Source organism: Bidens hawaiensis, unplaced genomic scaffold (genome assembly GCF_021521415.1).
Source record: "Bidens hawaiensis isolate Kalapana, Puna unplaced genomic scaffold, B.hawaiensis_p1.1 tig00013690_1, whole genome shotgun sequence".
In the NCBI taxonomy this organism is placed as follows: domain Eukaryota; kingdom Viridiplantae; phylum Streptophyta; class Magnoliopsida; order Asterales; family Asteraceae; genus Bidens; species Bidens hawaiensis.
Window position 1 is genome coordinate 441,676 of NW_027492164.1, and position 14,409 is coordinate 456,084.

At 37.9% G+C, this 14,409-nt stretch overlaps 1 pseudogene across 1 annotated transcript in view; it reads left to right on the top strand.

The window, feature by feature from the left end:
- Nucleotides 1-14,409, top strand: part of LOC143544700 (paired amphipathic helix protein Sin3-like 3) — a 129,408-nt pseudogene that overhangs the window by 98,316 nt on the left and 16,683 nt on the right. Inside the window, exon 18 of the transcript XR_013137293.1 lies at nt 7,433-7,444. The product of XR_013137293.1 is annotated as a paired amphipathic helix protein Sin3-like 3 (transcript). The remainder of the gene's footprint in view (nt 1-7,432; nt 7,445-14,409) is intronic.

The window sequence follows — 14,409 nt, forward strand, 5'->3', positions numbered from 1 at the left end:
TCTCTTCTAAGACTTCATAACTAAGATCAATTACTTGTATTTTCTCAGCTAGACTGGCTTTAAGACTTCTGATATCTTTTTCACTAGCTTTTATTTTTACAGAGTAACTGTTTTATCTAGTTTTAGTGTAATGATGATCTTCTTTTAGCGTTTTAAATTGAGCGTCCAAACTAACAAATTGATCAGTTACTGTTTTTAATTGTTCAGACAGATTTTCACATTGCATACAATGGAGTTCAGAACTTACCTCAGAGAGCTGATCATTCACTTCTGCCATATAAGCTTGATCTTCTCCCGTCTCTCTGTCGCTCCCTCCAGTTTCGATGTTTACCAAGTTGGCCTGTTCGAACACTTCCTCAACTTGCAGATTCCAGTTGTATCCCCCATTCTGTCTGGATACCATCGCCCTATTCTCACTACCTCCCTCATTCTGTTGTGTAGGCCTGTTCTGACTACGTTCGACTCTTTCATTTGTGCATTCCTTAGCAAAGTGACCATTCTGTTGACAGTTATAACAGCGAACCTTTGACTTATCAAACCATGGTCTTTCGCCAACGAACTTTCTACCCGTTTTCTTCATGAACCTTTTAACTATTCTTACTATCATCACCATCTGCCACTGCAGATCCATCTCTTCCAGATCATCAGCATCGATCTGATCATAGTCTTCATCTAAGGTTGCAGGGTCGACTATTTTACCCTTTATGTAATTCTCATAAGATGCAATGAAAGATGCATAGAGGGCAAACTGCTGTTCAGCTGATTTAACACTCATGGGCATCTGTGAGTATTTGTTGGTTTGAGCATTTGCTGAAAAGTTACCATTTCTGGCTTTAGGTTTTGAAGAATTACTTCCTCCAGCTACAAAACATACATCACCATCCATGTTGAGAGTCACATGACCATCATGAGTTGAGTTTGAGCTTGAGTCTCCCTTTGAGTAGTAAGCAGATGATTCTGATCTTGAACTTGAACTTGAACTAACTTTTGCACCGTACATACCCGGATCCTGAACCTGATCAGTTGGTGTCTCTTTCCAAACCATGTTAAGTTCAAAAGTTCGTAATTTATTGACTGTTGTTTCCAAATAAAAATCGGCAAACTCTTTATCTTCTCTCATCAAAACCGTGTACATTTCCCATTTCGGTGGTAGAGCATCAAGGAGTTTCTCTACTATCTCCTCTTTTTTGTATACAATAGAGTAATTGCTGAGTTCGGTCATTATGTGATAATATCTTGTGATGATATCATCAAGTGATTCATTTTTCAAATATTTGAACACCGAGAATTGGGTTTTTAGTAGCTTAATTTTGGATGCACGTATTCCCACATTACCTTCATATCGATTTTCAAGCGCTTCCCATAGCTCTCTAGCGGTTTTGTATTTCCTGAAGGTGTGAAGAATCTCTTGTGGAAGAGCCATGGTGATCACCGCATGAGCTTTACTCTCTGCCTCATACATTTTCCTCTCCTCCTCATCCATCTTACTGTACTTCTTTATTTGATCACGACCCTCAAACAAGGCCGTTGGTGGAATGTATCCATCTTGTATGCACACCCACATCTTAGCATCTTGATATTTGACATACTGCTCAAACCGATCTTTCCAAGCAACAAAATCGGTACCCTTAAGCATTTTCGGAGCCTTAGTAGCTGAACCTGCTTCCACCTCCATTTTCATCGGTTCCGTAATGTTTATAGAAGTCATCTTTGAGAAAAATACGACTTGAAAACACAAAGAAACCCAAAAATAATATTTTATTATTCTGAACAGTACCCAGTAGGCGAAGTTATGATTAACTTCGCTTAAGGTTAACTTCGCTTATACTCAACTTCGCTAAAACCTTAACTTCGCTTACTTCTTAACTTTGCCTGATGTTAACTTCTCTTAATGACAACTTCGCTTAATTCAAGCGAACTTGTGAGACAGACGAAGTTAAAGATAACTTCGCTTAAACTTATATCTTTGCCTAAACCCTACAAACAGTGGCGGCAACTTCGCCTGAAGAACACAAGAATTTTGCAGGTTTTGATTTGACATATTGCGAGTTTTGTGAGGGTGTAATGGGTTGTATTTGATAGTGGGAGATGGGTAGGACACAAAAACTCGGTATTTCAACGTAAACTCGTTCCGCGAATAGTCAAACGGAACGATTTCTACACTCGTGTGATAATCCTGAACCACACAATCATGAGCAAAAGCTCTGATACCAATTGTAAGTTCCCAGCCGGATCTACACGGAAGTATCTCGTAGTACGTAGGTGCGGAATCCCTACGTAAGACGATACGAGCGTAGGATGCGTTATATGTTAATACCGAACACGAACACACGTTACAATATTCAAAAGACACGTTGTATTGCAACTCCTTTAACACGTGATATGCAAATCACAATTTACACGTTCTGAACAACTCTTTACAATTACAAGCCGTAGCCAAACATATATAGTTATCGACAACTTCGCCTAACAGACTAGGCGAAGTTGTTGATAACTTCGCTTGTTCCACAAGTTCGCTTATATCAGGCGAACTTGTGAAACAACTTCGCTAAAACATAACAAAACCAACTAACACGATTACAGACACTAGATACTGAACTACTGGCATCATGTACCAACAATTACGACCCAGATTTTCGTTATGATATGTTAATCTCTAAACCCTAACTATTATGCATTCATCAAAGAAACGATTTTTAGTTTTTTCCGTACAATTCGGTTTCACAGAATTGCTTTGACCACTTTACCATTAAATTCCACCATGGGGGAGAGTTTAGGAACCGTCTAGAAACTAAATACGAGAGGTGAGGGTATGATTACTGTTGTCGACAGAGTAAATGCAGACCTGTTTTGGGCTTGAATAATGCTCTCTAGGGTTATAGACAAAAAAAAACTGAATTAAATTGACAAAATTTCAAACTTTGGGCTGAAGTGGCAAAAATATCAAACCACAGGGAAGAAAATGACCATTAAATCAAAATAAAAAGGAGAAAGACAAAAATACCATTAAACTAACGGCATAGTTGGATGCCGTTAGACGGATGGGACGTAATTGGCTAATATTTAAAACTATGAGAACTAAATTGACAAAATTACAAATTTTAGACTGTAGTGGCGAAAGTAGCAAACCATAAGGACGAAAATGGCCATTAACTCATTTAAAAATAAAGTAGAGAACTTCATTATTAAGTTTGACAAGTTTAATGATTGTTGCATCTAATAGGTGAGTCACCATCCTATTATTGTTAATAATAATAATAATAATAATAATAACTGAAAATGTGTTTCATAAAATAGAATAATAGGGAAAATTCTTAAAATAAGCGTTTATGATAACGTTTTTCAGGTTTTAGGTGTCATTTGCCATAAATTCTTAAAATAGGTATTATAATCTAGTCGTGACGAGTAGTTTGTATAACCAATTAAAACTTGACACGTGTCTTTAAACTAACCATAACGAACAGATTTACTAAGTATTTACTCGTCACGACTAAATAAGTTTTATGCCTCGTAATCAACGTCCACGAGTAATTCATAAGTTCTTTAGTCGCGACAAGTAGATTGTAAGGTTAAACCAGTCACGGCGAGTTAACTACTAATAAACTACTCGTGTAGGGAATGTAAACCAGGTAAACTAGTCGTCGCGACTAAATGACTTGTGAATTACTCGTGGGCGTTGATTACAAGGCATGAAACTTATTTAGTCGTGACGAGTAAATGATTAGTGAACCTGCTCGTTACGGTTATTTTAAGGCACGTAACAAGTTTTAATTGGTTCTACAAACTACTCGTGTGTAATCATAAACTATTCGTCACGACTGGTTTATAATTATAATACCTATTTGGGGAATTTCTTACAAATGACACCTAAAATCTGAAAAAGGTTTTCATAAACGCTTATTTTGGAAATTTTCCCGAATATTAATTTTTTCACTTTAGGGATGGAATACAAAAGTACAATAGGTACGCAAATATCTTATATTAACGAAATCGATCCATGAAATCATATTCCAACACATCGGAATCATCAATACATATCCAATTAATCATTAGTTCACAAAAAAAAAAGTTTTGGATCTTTAATCATTGAACATTTCCATTAATCAATAGAATTTGTTAACACATATCCAAAACATCTCAATCATTGAACATTTCCATTAATCAATAGAATTTGTTAACTTAGAGTTCAAATTTCCCAAGACATCATACCTATAAAATCACAAATGGTACCCACCTACAACCAAGTAACAAGTAATTTATATGATTTTTAAAAGATGGCATAAATGTTACTAGACACAGTCACTGCTTGTCACGGTCGTGAACAAAATTGCAAGTGATGCACGAAAGGCCTTGTCATGATCATGATCATGACAAACTCATGATCATGCTCAGTTCCGGACACGACCCGAAACCAATTCCTACCCGTACCCGACCCGCCGGTACGCCCTGGTATTGGGTTTCTCCCCAGACATGTAACCGGACCCCACCTGGACCCTCCGAAACCAGTTCCACCTTTACCCAGTCAAAAACCCGATCAAATACCCGACTATACCCAGAGCCGGTTTTTACCCGTTTTTGGTTCCTAAAAATACCCGGTTTGTGCACCTCTAGGATAAGCATGCATAAAACAGCAGAAAACAAGAAAAAAGAACACAAATATGAAAATTACCAAAAAAACATTGATGTCTTGAAGACACCTTTGTCTGATCAACTTATGTCATCTTATAAATATGGTTAAAGAAACAAACATGTTACTGGGCATCCTATAAAACAAAACCTATTTTGCTTCTTAAAAAAAGAATACAATTAAATTCATTTTTTTTATTCTTACAAGAAATAAAACATTAATCTAATGCACACCTAATCTGAGGAATGTACACAAAACATGAAGAGAAAGAAAAAAAAAACGAATCTTGGATCAATACATTCCCTTGAAAACAGGATTTGTTCTGCATATACTTGCGCCGTATTCCTCATACTCTGCTTTCGTATGGCAAGCCTGTTCATAAAATTGTTAATTATTCAATAAATTTTAAGAATAAAAAGATAAAAAGTGCATACAGGTGGGCCTGGTTCGTCTAGTCCTAAAATGATTTTAACTGGTAATTCCCTGTCTAAAATATAACCGGAAAACAAACAAAAAGAGTGTATGTGTGGGCCCGACCCGTTTCGAACCCGATTATAAATTACCCGTTTGCCCATTACCCAACCCAACCCACTATTGAGTTGTCAAACCATTGTTCTTGCTAAAGTGACAATAAAATGAAGAATACTGTAAGTATTTATCTGATAATTCAAAAAACTTTGTTTTTAGTCGGATTGGGTTTGCTATCCAAAAGAGGGGTTGCAGCGCAGCTTGTTGCCCGCTTACCTGCCACTTCATTGTAAATCGTTTGGATGTTTCTAAATCGAACTGCTTTATATGGGTAAAAAAAATTCAAAAAAGAAAAAGATGAAATATTAACAGGTTGGCATGGCCCGTTTTGGCTGTGACTATGAATTACCTGTTTGAGGGCGTCCATGAACCAAAATAACCGACCCGCAATCAAAATAACCAGTTTTTACGGTTCTGTTATAAAAGTCGTTTCGCTTTTCGGTATATTCAAAATCTAAACCGAGCCAGAAAATCGTATTTTCGGAAAAAAAAAACACAAAACCAACCGTCGGTTTTGGGTTGGGTTTGACTTCTTTTATGGAATTTTTGAATTATTAGAGTCGTTATTTTTGAATGTTAATACTTTATAGGAAAATAGTAAATGATGTAGCCCCAAAATTTAAGAACTCTAAATGTATAGCAATCAACTAAACATTAGTTAAGAAAAAAAAATTTAGGCCCAAACTTTCATGCTCAACTTCATTATATTAGGCCAATTTTGTTTTTGGCCCAGCATTTGCAAGCCTAATGGCAAAACCAAATAAAAACCCCAATGTGAAAATCGATGAAGTGAAACCAAACGTTTTTAAATTTTTGTTTTTGGTTTGGTTGAGCCTAGAACCAACCCATGCACACCCCTTGATTTGATCCTGTTAGGCTGTTACCCAGCCCGTCTGTCTGTCCATTTTGCCACATTTAGTTACACGCAACTGCACTTTGGTTTTTTTTGTTGCAAATAAACTGTTGTGCTTTGCTAAAATGCAGAGAGTAATTTTAATAAATACCATAAAAAATTCTGGTGTGGATGCAAGAACCGAGCCTCCAAACCACGCTGCATATCTCTGGATAGGATGACTGACTACATTGAATTCCATTTCAGCAATAGATTCAGGTCCGATTAAGCCGTTAAACGTCCCACTAAAGACCCTAGGAGCATCTCTTTCTAACGCTTCAACAATGGAATGAGCTTCCTTCTTTTTACCATTCACCCTCTTACTCGAATCTCACAGAAACGACATCCGCTTAAAAGAATTCCAAAACAGAGGATGACGCGGTACCTCTGACACCTTTGGCCTGACAAATGTGTGTATCATAAAAAAATGCTAGTATATATATAATAAACTTACTTACAGAAAAATATGAAAAAGTTCTACCTTAGCTGAGGTTTAAATTTTACCAATCGAGATATTAAATCCTTGGCTTCTGGAATGTGTTCTACCAGGGAGAGATTCACCATGTTCTTGTCGGCCACATTGTTTTCGCTTTCACCTAACGAATGTTTTCCTCGAGTCAAAAGAAAGAAGAAAACACATCCATGGCTGGCGTTTGGGGCAAATTAAGAATTTGTTCAGGCGTTCGCCATCCTGGAGTTCCTGAAACTGACATGTAACAAACCAAGTGAAAACATGATCTAAAAGTACAAAATCAAACTGTTGGTGCATAATGTCAGTAGTTCAGTATCTAGTGTTTTGTATGTGTCTGTAATCGTGTTAGATTGTTTGATTTGGTTTTAGATATTGTGTCACACAAGTTCACCTGGGATGTAGGCGAACTTGTAGACAAGCGAAGTTGTCGAGGATTATATAACCTCAGCTTCGGCTTGTTTGTGTTAAAGTTTTTTAGAGAACGTGTAAGTGATATTGGAGATCACGTGTTGAAGTGTTGCAATACAACGTGTTTTATTAGTATTGTAACGTGTGGTTGCTTATCGGTTTAACGTATTTCATATCTTACGCTCGTATCGTATTACGTGGGGATTCCGCACCCTCGTGTTACGAGATACTCCTGCGTAGATCCGGCTGGGAACCTACAATTGGTATCAGAGCATTTGCTCGTGATTGTGTGGTTCGGGATTATCACACGAGTGTTAAGATCGTTTTGTTCGACTATTCGCGGAACGAGTTTACGTTGAAATACCTAGTTTTTGTGTCTTACCCATTTCCCACCATCAAATATAACCCATTACACCTTCGCATACCTCGCAATACGTCAAATTAAAACCTGCAAAAACCTTGTGTTCATCAGGCGAAGTTGTCATCACTGTTCGTAGGGTTTAAGCGAACTTATAAGGTTTAAGCGAAGTTATAGATCAAGCGAAGTTATAGATCAAGCGGAGTTGAGTATAAGAACTGTTTTAAAGCATCAAGCGAAGTTGTCATAACTTCACTGTCTGGTCACTGTTTAAAATTTTAAATACTTCTTTAATTGTGTTTCTTTCAACTATGACTTCAATAAACATTACAGAACTGGTAAAAATGGAGGTTAAAGCCGGTTCAACAACCAAAGCTCCAAAAATGCTTAAGGGTACCGATTTCGTTGCATGGAAAGATCGGTTTGAACAGTATGTGAAATATCAAGATGCTAAGGTGTGGGTTTGCATTCAAGATGGATACATTCCACCAACATCCTTGTTTGAAGGTCGTGATCAAATTAAAAAATACAGTAAGATGGAAGAGGAGGAAAAGAAAATGTATGAGGCAGAAAGTAAAGCTCATGCAGCAATAACAATGGCTCTTCCACAAGAGATTCTTCATACCTTCAAGAAGTACAAAACCGCTAGAGAGCTATGGGAAGCACTAGAAAATAGATATGAAGGTAATGTGGGGATACGTGCTTCCAAGACAAAGCTGCTAAAAACTCAATTCTCTGTATTCAAGTATTTGAAAAATGAATCACTTGACGATATCATCACAAGATATTATCATCTGATGACCGAACTTAGTAATTACTCAATTGAATACAAAGAAGAAGAGATAGTAGAGAAACTTCTTGATGCTCTTCCACCGAAATGGGAAATGTATACGGTTTTGATGAGAGAGGATAAAGAATTTGCCAATATTGATTTGGAAACAGCAGTCAATAAGTTACGAAATTTTGAACTTAACATGGTTCGGAAGGAGATACCAACTGATCAGGTTCAGGATCCGGGAATGTATGGTGCGAAAGTCACTCCAAGTTCAAGTTCAAAATCAGAATCCTCTGCCTACTACTCAAAGGGAGAATCAAAATCAAACTCAACTGGGGATGGTCATGTGATTCTAAATATGGATGGCGACGTATGTTTTGTAGATGGAGGTAGTAATCCTTCAAAACCTCAAACCACAACTGGAAATTTCTCGTCAAATGTTCCAAGCTACAACTACTCACAGATGCCCATGAGTGTTAAATCAGCTGAACAGCAGTTTGCTCTCTATGCATCATTCATTGCATCTTATGAGAACTACATCAAAGGTAAAATAGTCGACCCTGCAACTTTGAATCAAGACTATGATCAGATCGATGCTGATGATTTGGAGGAGATGGATCTGCAGTGGCAGATGGCTATGATAGTAAGAAGAGTAAAGAGATTCATGAAGAAAACGGGTAGAAAGTTAGTTGGAGAAAGACCAGGGTTTGATAAGTCAAAGGTTCGATGTTACAACTGTCAACAGAATGGTCACTTCGCTAAGGAATGTACAAATGAGAGAGTCGAACGAAGTCAGAACATGCCTGCACAACAGAATGGGGGAGGTAGTGAGAATAGGTCTATGGTATCTAGACAGAATGGTGGATACAACTGGAATATACACGTTGAGGAAGTGTTCGAACAGGCTAATTTGGTAAACATCGAAACTGGAGGAAGTGAGAGGGAGACGGGAGAAAATCAAGCATATATGGCAGAAGTGAACTTCATTGTATGCAATGTGAAAATCTGTCTGAACAATTGAAAACAGTAACTGATCAGTTTGTTAGTTTGGACGCACAATTTAAAACGTTAAAAGAAGATCATCACTATACTAAAACTAGAGAAAACAGTTACTCGGTAAAAATAAAAACTAGTGAAAAAGATATCAGAAGTCTAAAAGCCAATCTAACTGATAAAATACAAGTAATTGATCTTAGTTATGAAGTGTTAGAAGAAAAAACCAAACTAATTGCTGAAAAAGATAAACAGATAGCTGATTACCAGGTAAAAGTGGTGCAACTAAACAGGAAAATTGAACAGTTTAGAAATTCATCAGCTATGCTAGATCACATCATAAGTGTTCAACGTTCCCCAGTTAACAAAGGGGGAATTGGATTTTCTGAAGTTCCACCACCGTATAACAATAATTATACCTATAATCCTAGTAATCAGCAATCTGCTAATGTTGAGATTAGTCAGACAATTCCAGTCAAAATTTCGACTGAAGAACCTGAAGTCAAAAGAGCGAAACAAATAAGTCAACTTCTAAGATTGAGATTTCTGTCCCTAGCTCTGTCTCATCAAATTTGGACCAGTCATCCAAATCGGGTGAGATAAAAAAGGAGGTAGTGTTACTAAAACGTGGGGAGGAATATAAGCCTAAATCCGATGAAAAGAATTCTTCCCTAAATCCGTTTGTCCCACCATATGTTCGACAAACGGGTAGTAATGCAACCTCGACATCTGCAACTACTATTGAGACGAAAGTTGAAAACAGAAGTTGTTTCAGATGCAATCAAGTAGGACACCTTATTGCTGATTGTTCTCTAAACCAGAGAAACCTTAGAGGTATGAGGCCTCCGAAAAAGCAGAATAAAACGAAGAGTAGTTATTATACTGGTAAGAATGCGAAATCACAAAATTTCAGACATTTGACTAATCCAAGATTTCAAAGAAATCGGTCTCATTTTTCACCAGTTAACTACCAAACCAACAATTATAATTCAGTTAATTCACTAAGGTTTGGAAGGCCTCATAATCAATCCTCAAGAAGGTTTCCTTTCAGAACTTACAGGAATCATCCTCGAATGGGCAACCAAAGTACTGGATGCCGGTCAACATATTTAATCGACCCAAGACCAGTAGGTCTTGGGTCCCCAGATTTTAATCTTTTTCTTTAACTATGCAGGAACAGTTGATCAGGGCTGTAAACAATCTGTGGGTTGTGGACAGTGGCTGTTCCCGACACATGACTGGTAACAAAAATTTGTTACGTGACTGGAAATCTGTTCAAGGAGGAAGGGTTAGTTTCGCTGGAGAGAGTGGAGGTAGAATCACTGGTATGGGAACTGTGACAAATAGAAAAATGAAGTTAGAGAAGGTGAATTTTGTTGAAGAGTTGAAGCATAACTTGTTGAGTGTGTCTCAGATTTGTGACAAAGAATACACGGTGCACTTTACTAAAAATGAGGCAATCGTTCTTTATCCGGGTTTCAAGATACCAGAGGCATGGGTGGTGATGAGAGCTCCAAGAGAAAAGAACACGTATGTAATTGATATGAGGTCAACTGAGATGACAACAAAAGAATCATGTCTTCTGTCAAAGGCAACTGAGTCTGAGTCAGAGTTATGGCATCGAAGAATGGGGCATATATTTCTTCGCAAAATGAATTACATTGTCAAGAATGGGCTGGTGCTTGGTGTTCCCTTAAAGAATTTTAACTTTGAAGATCAATGCTTGTCGTGCAAGAAGGGAAAGCAACACAAAAAACCTCATCACTCCAAGAAGGTTAACTCAATTGTCAGCACCCTAGACCTACTTCACATGGATCTCTTTGGTCCCGTGAATGTAAAGAGTCTAGGTGGAACGTCATATTGCTTGGTTGTAACCGATGATTACTCTCGATATTCTTGGGTATACTTTCTGAAGGCAAAAGATGAGACAGTTCAGTTGGTAATTAACTTGATTACCAAGGTTGAAAATATTGTTGGGAGAAAGGTTAAGTACATCAGGAATGATAATGGTACAGAGTTCAAGAACTACCAAATGGAGATGTTCTGCTTACAGAAAGGGATAGACCATCAGTACAGCGCCCCGTATACTCCGCAACAATATGGGGTAGCTGAGAGGAAGAATAAAACGCTAATCGAAGGAGCCAGAACCATGCTGGCAGATGCTAAACTTCCCGTGGTGTTCTAGGCTGAAGCTGTTGCCACAGCCTGTTATATCCTTAATCGTGTTTTAACTGTTAAAAGATTAAATAAAACTTGTTATGAACTCATGCATGGTAGAAAGCCAAACTTGAATGGTCTCGAACCTTTCGGGTCCCCATGTACGATATTAAAGACAAATTCAAAATTTGGTGAGAAAGCCGACGAAGATATTTTAGTCGGATATGTTGTTGGTACACCCAACAGGAGAGTCTTTAATTTATCGAACAGCAAGGTTGAGGTGGTATGTAACACGGACATTACGAGTTACAAATCACCAAAGCCTATCATGGGACCCGCTGAAGCATTCGACTATGATAAACTTTTCAAATCTTTTAATATGCCTTGGATTTTGCAGAAGTTGATGAGAAAATTGCTTCACATATTCTGTATGACGAGGAGGAAAATGTTGTGCAACGTCCGCGATACGATGAAAGTCAACCTTCCTCGTCAAGTGCCGTTGATACTTCTGCTGCCTCTACTGAAGAAGAATTCTACAATCCATTTCTCTCAACAACAATCACCCATTGATGAACTCTCTTCGAATTTAGAAAACAATCTGGAAGTCGGTCCGGTTCAGACTGCTGCAATTCACAAAAATCACCCTTTGGAGAATGTGCTAGGTAATCTGTCTAACGGTGTTCAAACAAGAAGAAGTTTGGATGAACACACATGTGTTTACGAAAGCATTAAAGACACGGGTATCATAAATGAATGCTTGTACACCTGCTTCATCAGCCAGATTGAACCAAAGAATTATCAAATGGCTTTAAAGGATAGCTCGTGGGTTGAAGCCATGCAAGAAGAGTTAGCACAGTTCGAGAAGATGGAGGTGTGGAAATTAGTTGAAAAACCAAAGAATGTACATGCTATTGGTACAAAGTGGGTTTTTAAATGTAAGAGAGATGAGAAAGGGATAATCATACGGAACAAGGCAAGGCTGGTAGTAAAAGGGTTCAATCAGCAAGAAGGAATCGACTACAATGAAGTGTTTGCTCCTATGGCAAGATTGAAGGCAATTCGACTGTTTTTGGCATTTGCTGCACACAAAGAAATGAAGGTGTTCCAGTTAGATGTGAAAAGTGCCTTTCTTAATGGTAAAGTCGATGAGGTGGTGTACGTTGAACAACCTCCGAGTTTCCCTGACCCAGATTTTCCTGATCATGTGTACAAACTGAGTAAAGCCTTATATGGGCTACATCAGGCACCTCGGGCCTGGTATGCAACTCTGTCTGATTATTTGCTTGAGAATGGGTTCGAAAGAGGAAAGATCGATAGCACACTGTTTGTCAAGAGAAAAGGGGGATATCTTCTACTCGTTCAAGTATATGTGGACGACATCATTTTTGCTGCATCAAGAGTCGCCATGTGTCAGGAATTTGAAGCAGTCATGAAAAAGAGGTTTGAAATGAGCGCCATGGGCGAATTAACTTTCTTTTTGGGATTGCAGGTTGATCAGAAGAAAAATGGGATGTTCATTCATCAAACAAAATATGTCCACGACGTACTCAAACGCTTCAAGATGGAGGATAGCACTCCATTTGATACTCCATTTTGCGTCAATCACAAATTGGGTGTTGATTCTGACAGTGATGAAGACGTGGATCCCACCCAATATCGGGCAATCATAGGTTCCTTAATGTATTTAACTGCATCTAGACCTGATATTATGTTTGAAGTTTGTCTTTGTGCTCGTTTTCAGGCAAGCCCGAAGGAATCTCACATGAAAGGAGTGAAGAGAATATTGCGGTATCTCAAAGGCAAGCCTAAGTTGGGATTGTGGTACACGAAAGGGGGAGATCTGGATTTGGTAGCTTACACAGATTCTAACTATGGAGGTTGCAATCAGAACAGGAAGTTAACAACTGGTGGATGTCAGTTTCTGGGAGAAAGATTGGTGTCGTGGCAGTGCAAAAAGCAGACCTCAGTAACCATTTCCACCTGTGAAGCAAAGTACATAGCAGCATCAAACTGCTGCTCCCAGGTTCTTTGGATTCAACAGCAATTGCGCGATTACGGTCTGAATTTCACTCAAACTCCTATTTGTATTGATAACACTGCTGCAATCTCAGTAACTAACAATCCCGTCAAACACAACAAAACTAAACATATTGACATTCGTCATCATTTTATATGGGATTGTGCTGAGAATAAATTAATAGTGCTAGAAAAGGTTGATTCGTTGGATAATTTCGCCGATCTTTTTACTAAAGCGTTTGACCGAACTCGTTTTCAAAATCTTGTTGAGCTTAATGGGATGATCAATCCCGAGTAACCTAGTTTTTCATGTTTATTAAAAAAAACATCACTATCGCTTAGAATTATGTCGGTTGCTTCAGTTTGAAGGACACATCTTCGGATATGTTTGGTCCTTACTTCTATTAGTAGATTATGAGGTTAGCCATTAACCAGATGACTGAAAGTGACCGGGGCGGTTTATGATGGATTTTTATTCTTTCGCTGAAAAATAGTCGTTCATACTTAGTTAGAAGGGCACATACTCGTATGTGGTCAGTCCATCTGATCCATTGGATCTTCAGGATAGCCGTTTACCTGAATACTTTGACTTGATCGGGGCGATTGAATTTAAAATTTTTCTTTTTAGGGAGATGATATAATTTTTCCAAGTCTATAACTTCGTAAGAAGTTTCAATACAATGTTTAAAAGAAAATTGATCCAACCTTGGAAAGTGATAAAAATACTATTTCTGTGTGCTTAACTGGTGAAGTTATTAGGCCTAAAAGACTCTAGAACAGCCATTTTAAGTTATGGTAGCTTTATATGGTGCGTAAAAGTAGAAGTGATACAAACTAAATCTCTTCGATTTAATGTGGAGAATCATTCTGAGTTGTGCATGTCTCCATATACATCTTTCCGAATGATAAGCGGAAAAGTGATTACCCAGTCATACACGAGCCCGTGAGTGTTCTGATTCCCGAGAAGATAGTGTGTCATATACCTGCAGTGATCCAGTTTCGGGACTTGTAGTCGTCTATTATTTGAAGCTGTATTAATATCTTTATTTAAAAAAAATGTTGTTAAGTCTTCTGGAGCTTATGTTATTTCAAACATTAATCAAGAGGCAAGAAAGAGAATGGGAAGAAGACTCTAAAGATCGATGTGTGCTTACTGTTTAATCAGACACTACGGGTCGAAGTC